Source organism: Pelodiscus sinensis, chromosome 3 (genome assembly GCF_049634645.1).
Source record: "Pelodiscus sinensis isolate JC-2024 chromosome 3, ASM4963464v1, whole genome shotgun sequence".
Classification (NCBI taxonomy): Eukaryota; Metazoa; Chordata; order Testudines; family Trionychidae; genus Pelodiscus; species Pelodiscus sinensis.
Genome location: NC_134713.1, coordinates 157,075,113 through 157,083,778, shown reverse-complemented (window position 1 = coordinate 157,083,778; position 8,666 = coordinate 157,075,113).

Here is an 8,666-nt window from a genome sequence, read left to right as displayed (position 1 = left end):
ATATGACCAATGCCCATCATTCTTCACTGGAAGCTGATCTATGCCACACACTGATCTAGCTCCTGGTTTTCTCTTGTAAGTTTGTTTCTTTGTGATACGAAAGAGGATTATGTCCATAAAGTACATAATGTAGCTGATGGCCCTAAAAGAGTTCTAAATGATGGTATATACAGATGGACATGTAACTTGTTCCTAAGATGGCTGGGGAGGGCAGCAACTAAACTAGCTCAGGTGAAAAGTCTCAGGGAGATGGGGGAATTATAGCTCTAGCCAGAGCTATGAGACCCACCAGTAGAGAGTGCCTAGGAGATGTACTGAATCAGTTCATCTCATGAGTTTCCTGGTTCTCCTCTTCCCTGGACACCTCCACCTACTCTTAGGGCTGTTTTGGTGAAGTCCAAAGTCTGCCAGTAGCCTGAGTTCCCATGGACAAAGTGAATCATGCTGTCTGAATGTAATTGAAATTCTTAAGATCTAAAGCTGGGGTGGGGAACCTCTTTTGGGTAGGGAGCCACCGACCCACAGAAAAATTAGTTGGGGGCCACACACAAGTGAGAAGCAATGTGAGAAGCCCCTGACAGAGGAGGAGAAAGATGCTCCCCACATTCCCCTTGTACACCAGAGCCTAGGGGGGTCCAGGCAAGTAGGTTTTGTGTGCTCCAGCCCCAATGCTGAGCCCCAGGGGCCAGATCCAGGCAAACTGGGGGCTGCATCCAGCCCCTGAGCGTGAAGTTCCCCACTCGTGATCTAAAGCTATGTGTATGTCTATTAAATATTGCAAATTACATTAAATAATATTAAAAATTATTAAATATTATTTAATTAAAAATACTCAAAAAACCAGGTAATTCCACATTAAAAATGACATTCCAAAGATAAGTCACATGGTTCTGAATGAAAAGGCCACACTACCAGGTGAATTCAGGAGAAAATGCTAGCATTTTCCAGCACAAAACAGCCATATCTTTTCTGGTTGCACAGACCTCAGAAGGTTTTGGATGTTAGCTCTGTAGTAAGGTGGCCCATGCTTGAGAAGTGTCAGCTTGCTTTTGGAAGGTAAGAATCTAAGGGCTTGTTTAGAGTAGGATAAAAAGTGTGTTTTTAAAAATGTGTTCACTAATATGTTTTAAACCTTTAGGTATCATAACCCAAGAAAATATACTCTGCACTGTCTATCTGGTCAAGGTGATCCTGGAAAGAACTGTTCTTTTATTATTATTTTTTATTACAGTAGTGCTGAATGGCTCCAGATGCAGGGCATTTCACTTCTCTATGCCTCTGCTTCCCCTCTAATTCTTTGTCTATGCTGTATATTTAGATAAACTCTCTGGGGCAGGGACAGTCTCTAATTATGTATTCGTACAGTGCCTAGTACAATGGGGCCTTGGGTTTGATTAGGGTATCCAGATACTGCTATAGAAGAAGAAGGCAGGTGGTGGTGGTTGGGGACTCCCTCCTAAGAGGGACTGAGCCATCCATCTGCCGTCCGGAGCTGGAATCTCGAGAGGTGTGCTGCTTACCAGGAGCTCGAATTCAGGATGTGACTGAGGCTTACCAAAGTGATCAAACCTTCAGATCGCTACCCCTTTCTGCTTCTCCACGTGAGAACTAATGATACGGCTAAGAATGACTTTGAGCGGGTTACTGCGGATTATGTAGCACTGGGAAAAAGGATCCAAGAATTTGGAGCGCAAGTGGTGTTCTCGTCCATCCTCCCTGTTGAAGGGAAAGGACTGGGCAGGGATCTTCAAATTGTGGAAGTAAATGCGTGGTTGCGCAGGTGGTGTCGCAGAGAGGGCTTCGGTTTCTCCAACCATGGGATTTTGTTCCGGGCACAAGGATTGTTAGGAAGAGATGGGATTCACCTAACCAAGAGAGGAAGGAGCATCTGCGCAGGCAGGCTTGAAAACCTAGTGAGGAGGGCTTTAAAGTAGGTTCATTGGGGGACGGTGACCAAAACCCTGAGAGGAGTGGGAAAGTTGGATACCAGGAAGAAATGCAAAGAGGAACGAGCAAGAAAGGAGGACCCCTGATTTAAATGGTACACTAATGCGAGAAGCGGGGCAACAAATAGGGAGAACTGGAGGCCCTGGCCCAGTCCAAGAAATATGATTTAATTGGGATAACAGAGACTTGGTGGGATGACTCGCATGACTGGAGCGCTGCCATGGAAGGGCATAGACTGGAGAAAAGGAGGAGGAGTTGCACTATACGTAAGAGAGCACTATGATTGCTCTGAACTCCAGTATATAGAGGGAGAAAAACCTGTTGAGAGTTTATGGGTTAAGTTTAGAGGTGCAAACAACAGCAGTGATGTTGTGGTTGGTGTCTACTACAGGCCACCGAATCAGGTGGATGAGGTAGATGAGGCTTTCTTCAGACAACCGAGAGAAGCTTCCAGATTGCAGGCCCTGGTTCTCATGGGGACTTTAATCACCCTGACATCTGTTGGGCAACCAATATGGCAGTACACAGGCAATCCAAGAAGTTTTTGGAGAATGTTGGGGATAACTTCTTGGTACAAGTGCTGAAGGATCCGACCAGGGGCCGTGCACAGCTTGACCTTCTGACCACAAACAAGGAGGAACTAATAGGGGAAGCAGAGCTGGGTGACAAACTGGGAATTGGTGATCATGAGATGGTAGATTTCAGGATCCTGACCAAAGGAAGAAAAGAGAGTAGAAAAATACACACCTTGGACTTCAGAAAAGCAGATTTTGACTCCCTCAGACACCTGATGGGCAGAATCCCCTGGGATGCTAACATGAAGAGGAAAGGCGTCCAGGACAGCTGGCAGTATTTTAAAGAAGCCTTATTGAAGGCACAGAAAGAAAGCATCCCGATGCGTAGCAAGAGAGGCAAACATGGTAGGAGACCGGATTGGCTTATGGGGGAAATCCTTGGTGAACTTAAGAACAAAAAGGAAGCTTACAAAAAGTGGAAACTTGGACAAATGATCAGGGAGGGGTTTAAATGTATAGCTTGAGAATGCCAAGGGTTATCAGGAAGGCGAAAGCGCAATTGGAATTGCGACTGGCAAAGGATGTAAAGGATAACAAGAAAGGTTTCTACAGGCATGTTAACAAGAAGAAGGTGATCAGAGAGGGTGTGCGGCCCCTACTGGATGAAGGAGGTAACCTAGTGACAGATGATGTGGGGAAAGCTGAAGTACTCAATGCTTTCTTTGCCTCTGTATTCACGGACAAGGTCGGCTCCCGGACTAATAAGCTAAGTGACACAAGACGGGATGAAGATGGACAGCCCTTGATGGGTAAAGAACAGGTTAGGAACTATTTAGAAAAGCTAAATGTACACAAATCCATGGATCTAGACTTAATGCATCCGAGGGTACTGAGGGAGTTAGCAAATGTCATTGAGGAGCCTTTGGCCATTATCTTTGAAAAATCATGGAGATCGGTAAGATCCCGGATGGTTGGAAAAAGGCAGATGTAGTGCCCATCTTCAAAAAAGGGAAGAAGGATGATCCAGGGAACTATAGGCTGGTCAGTCTTACCTCGGTTCCTGGAAAAATCATGGAAGGGATCCTTAAGGTATCTATTTCGAGGCACTTGGAAGAGAGGAAAGTGATTCTTGCCAGAAAGTTAAGGGAATGTGGATTGGATAAATGGACGGTAAGATGGATAGAAAGCTGGCTAGAAGGCCAGGCCCAGTGGGTAGTGATCAATGGCTCGATGTCAGGATGGCGATCGGTTTCGAGCGGAATGCCCCAAGGTTCAGTTCTAGGACTGGTTTTGTTCAATATCTTTATTAATGACCTGGATGAGGGGATGGATTGCACCCTCAGCAAGTTTGCAGATTACACTAAGCTAGGGGGAGAGGTAGATATGCTTGAGGGAAGAGATAGGGTCCAGAGTGACTTAGACAAATTGGAGGATTGGGCCACAAGAAATCTGATGAGGTTTAACAAGGACAAGTGCAGAGTCCTGCACTTGGGATGGAAGAATCCCAAGCATTGTTACAAACAGGGGACCAACCAGCTAAGTAGTAGTTCTGCAGAAAAGGACCTGGGGGTTACAGTGGATGAGAAGCTGGATATGAGTCAACAGTGTGCCTTTGTAGCCAAGAAAGCTAATGGCATATTAGGCTGCATTAAGAGGAGCATTGCCAGCAAATCCAGAGATGTCATTATTCTCCTTTATTCGGCTCTGGTGAGGCCACATCTGGAGTATTGTGTCCAGTTTTGGACCCCCCACTACAAAAAGGATGTGGATGCATTGGAGAGGGTCCAGCAGAGGTCAACCAAAATGATTAGGGGGCTGGAGCATATGATCTATGAGGAGAGGCTGAGGGAGTTGGGTCTGTTTAGTCTGCAGAAGTGAAAAGTGATGGGGAATTTGATAGCAGCCTTCAATTTCCTTAAGGGGGGTTCCAAAGAGGATGGAGAGAGGCTGTTCTCAGTAGTGACAGATGGCAGAACAAGGAGCAATGGTCTCAAGTTGTGGTGGGAGAGGTCCAGGTTGGATATTAGGAAAAACTATTTCACTAGGAGAGTGGTAAAACACTAGAATGGGTTACCTAGGGAAGTAGTGGAGTCTCCATCCCTAGCGAAGTTTAAGTCTCGGCTTGACAAAGCCCTGGCTGGGTTGATTTAGTTGGGATTGGTCCTGCCTAGAGCAGGGGGCTAGACTTGATGGCCTTCTGAGATCTTTTCCAGCTCTATGGTTCTATGATTCTATGATAGTGCACATTAATAATAATTGCAAACCTTGTACATACAAAGCAAAACTAAGTCCCATTTTCAAAAGCAATTTAGGCATGGACTAGTCTAAATCCTAGGATATGTCTACACTACCGTGTTATTTTGAAATATCTTATTTCGAAATAGGTAATTCGAAATAAGTTATTTAGAAATAACACGTCTACACACAAAATGCATTTTGAAATAGCATTTTTCTATTCGAAATAGCATATCCACACTGAGTGGATGCTGAATCACATTTAAGGCTGGCCAGAACCAGGTCCAGCAGGGCATCAGGTCAGGAGTTACTTTATGTGGCTGCTGCCTGAGGCTATCTGAGGCCTGTGCTTAAAGGGAACCTCCCTGGACAGCCAGTTCTCAGGTTTCCCTGCTTGCTTGTCTACCTCAATGAGGGACAGCAAAGCATTTTGTCTCTGTGTGCTCTGGTTGCTCTCACTCAGGAGACCACAGCACTCTGCAACATGGATCCAGAGTTGCCCCTGGGCACTCTGGTGCTTCTTGTGGATGCATTGCTGTGAGCCTGGCTGCACTTTCTGGAGGCTGCCATCCAGGAGGTCCATCTGGGAGGCTATTGGTATCAGGGAGGCCCTGCGGGAGAGTTTCCAGCCTGAGGAGCACTAAGAGCCTCCCTGGTCTGCCCCACTGGGGGCTTGTGCCTCATTCCTCCTCACGTCCTTCCACTTATGCCTCCCTAACCTATTTTCATGAACACAAACTCTCTTTATTTAACAAAACTGGGGGGGGAGGGAATGAAACTCTGGTGAGACTGGGGAAAGGAAGCAGGAGAGAGGAGAAGAGAGGGTGGGAGAGGGGAGGGGGAAACCTGGGAGGAAGGAGCTGGAAGGGGGAAGCAAGGGGAAGAAGAGGGAGGGGAAGCTCAGGGCTCAGGGGTTGGGTCTCGCTGGACCAACTTGATTTTCATGCAAACCTTCTCCTGGGTTCGCATGTGACCTTTGTTGGCCAGGCTGGCAGCTATCCTGCCATAGATGCCCACGTTCCTCCGTCTAGTATGGAGATCATGGACGTTGGAGGCATCCCCCCCAAACCTGAATAAGGTCCATGATCTCCACCCTGGACCAGGAAGGTGTCTGCCTTCTCTGGATCCTGGCAGGCTCCTGGGAGCTGGCAGACTACTCCTGGGGAGCGGTAGAGGGCTGGCTGCCAGTGGCTTGCCAGCTCATGTTTTGGGGCCACTGGGTCAGTGGCAGTGACTGCTGGCTCTGGGCTGGCAGGCTTGGAGCTGGCACAGGCACTGTGGCCAGAGTCAACCCCTTTAAGGGCTCTGGGGAGACGGGAAGGAGAGGAGTGTTCTTGGTTGAGGCTGGAGTGGCCACCAGGGCACCCTGGGAAGGCTGGAGGGCCCCTATTTCGAAATAAGTGTCTACACAGCACTTATTTCAAAATAGCTATTTCGAATTTGGCGTTATTCCTCGTGGAATAAGGTTTACCAAATTTAAAATAAGCGCTCCGCTATTTCGAATAAATTTCGAAATAGCAGTTTGGCTGTGTAGATGCTAGGAAAGTTATTTCGAAATAGTGGCTGTTATTAGGAGCTGTCCAGTAGCCCCATATTTTGGTCTTTTCACCACTGCAGTTCCAAAGGTGCAGTGGGAGGAAGATAGAGTTCACCCTACACCCCCAACCAGAGGTAAGGTGGGAGGATGATGGGGAGAGTGTGGGTGCCCTGGGCTGGGACCAAGGTGGGGAGGAGTCACATGGAGGGTCACCCCTGGAGGCAAGAAATGGGTTCCACTCGCATCACAGGTCTCAACCCAGTATATTAACAACAAGGCCATTCTTCTCCCAGTGAAATACGTATGACTAAAGGTCTGCAGGACTGTGTCTCAGAAGATCTCCTCCTGTATTCCTCAGTATTTGAGGATGAAATACACTCACAAGAGTTACTGATGCCGTAGAAAAAGGTGGGTTAAGAAGAAAAATTTAAAAATTACTGAATGAGGGCAGAGGCTGAAAGCCTTTGAATAAAACAGTAAACCCCTGTATATGATGGAAACCACTTCAGCCACATACCCAGCACTTCTTGTTATCATAGCCTTGCATGAGGGTTTTCCTCTACTCCCCGGTTAAGGGAAATCTACGATTAAGGCCTCCCATTTCCAATCACCAACTGCCTGTGCCAGCCTCCTTCCTCTGATTTGTCAAGGATTGTGAGACTGGGTGCCTGTGTCTGAGCTCTCTGTAACTACATCGCTTCAGGCTGCACAGCCCCTTTTCGCCTCTCCTTGACTGACCTCTGGAAAGAAGCTCCTGTAACTATCTTCCTGGCTGTCAATCAGCCAGAGGAAAATCTGCCCTCCCTTTAAAGCATAGCAAGACCCTGACGTCACTCCTGAGCCCAGTTGCTAGGCCATATATGGCTATCTGGCTGGGTGGAGTCTCATACAAATGGTTGGCTAAGCTAGTGCTTGGCAGCTGCTGCAGTACAGAAGGCTGCAATTGTAGCTCTCAGGTCTGTCAGATGGGCCTACAGCTGCTGAGGAAAATTTTGCATGGATTTGATCCTTTGGGTTTCCTGGTTTAGGTTTGTGTCATAATTTTAACAGGATTTGATTTCCTTTAAAAATAGAGGGGAACTGCATGCCTGAAGAAACTGATAGGGAGCTGCAGATATTTTCATTTCTATATTGGCAGTTCAGATCCGTTCAAATAAACTGTGGTGACTGCATCTGAAGTTTATGCAGTAGCCTCCTTAAAATGAGTCGGGGGATCTTAGTCCAGTTCCTGGTGAACACATCACAAAAGCCACCATCAAATGTGACACTAACTAGTTCCCATCTTGGTAATGCTGCAGCAGCAAAGCCAGAAATTTAATAAGCAATAGAGACTGAGCCACACTCTCTAAAGTCTACTCTAAACAATAGTTCAGGTGGGAAAAAAAGCCTCTTGGCAGACCAGTATGTACTGCTGTTTCCTGTATCTACTTAGACTCAGATCCCAGCAGGTCTGCCAACCAGGGTGTGTGTGGCAAAGGGCATGTCTACACAGCAGGGCAAAAGTCTAATTAAGATATGTAATTTCAGTTACGTTAATAATTGCATGGCTGAAGTCGAAATAGCTTAATTCAGCTTTTGGCACTGTCTGCACAGCAGGAAGTTGAAGGAAGAACACTCTTACTCCTCATGAAATAAGGGTTATAGGAGTCAGAATAAGAAGTCCTCCATCTCAACATTATTTCGAAATAATGGCTTGCTGTGTAGATGCACACTTTGGTATTTTGAAATAACATCAGTTATTCCAAAATAATGCTGCTGTGTAGACATGCCCAAAGAGAGGAGTAGCCCAAGAGCCTGCCACTTAAACAGGACCTAGGGTTCTGGGCTACTATCAAGCAGTAGCCACAGCAGGAGCCCCAAGTGGTGCTGACTGGGTGGTGCTGAGAACAGACTGGAGGAGGCTAGTTCCTAGCCCCACCCCTTCTTCCTGAATCCCTGTCCCTTCCTACAGGCCCAGCACCAAAGCCCCATACCCACCCATTGCCCAGGGTCTGGCAAAGTCTGTCACCAGCCTTGAATGCCAGTGCCCAGAAATATTAATTTGGAACCTTTTATTATTATTGAATTCAAGTTCTGTAAAAACAATTGTTATTTACCATAATTTAGAGATGGTGTGAAACTATATGAAGGTTACAAAGAAAGGCACATAACATTTACCTGAGATATGATTGGCATGATGTTATTGCCAGTCAGTTGAAGCCTCTTCTAATTTTTACATATTTAATGTGAATATTACTTATCCAGTTGGCCAAAAGTATAATTCCAATCCAGCTCAGGTAAAAACATCATTTACAGTTGTTTTTAAAATGTATATTAGTTACTTTATTCTTTCCAGTATCTCCTGCCTGCCTAAGGATGTTAAGTATTGGGTAATTGACTAATTGAATAGTAGATGCACTTTGCATCAACTATTCAATTAATCCATGGGGCGC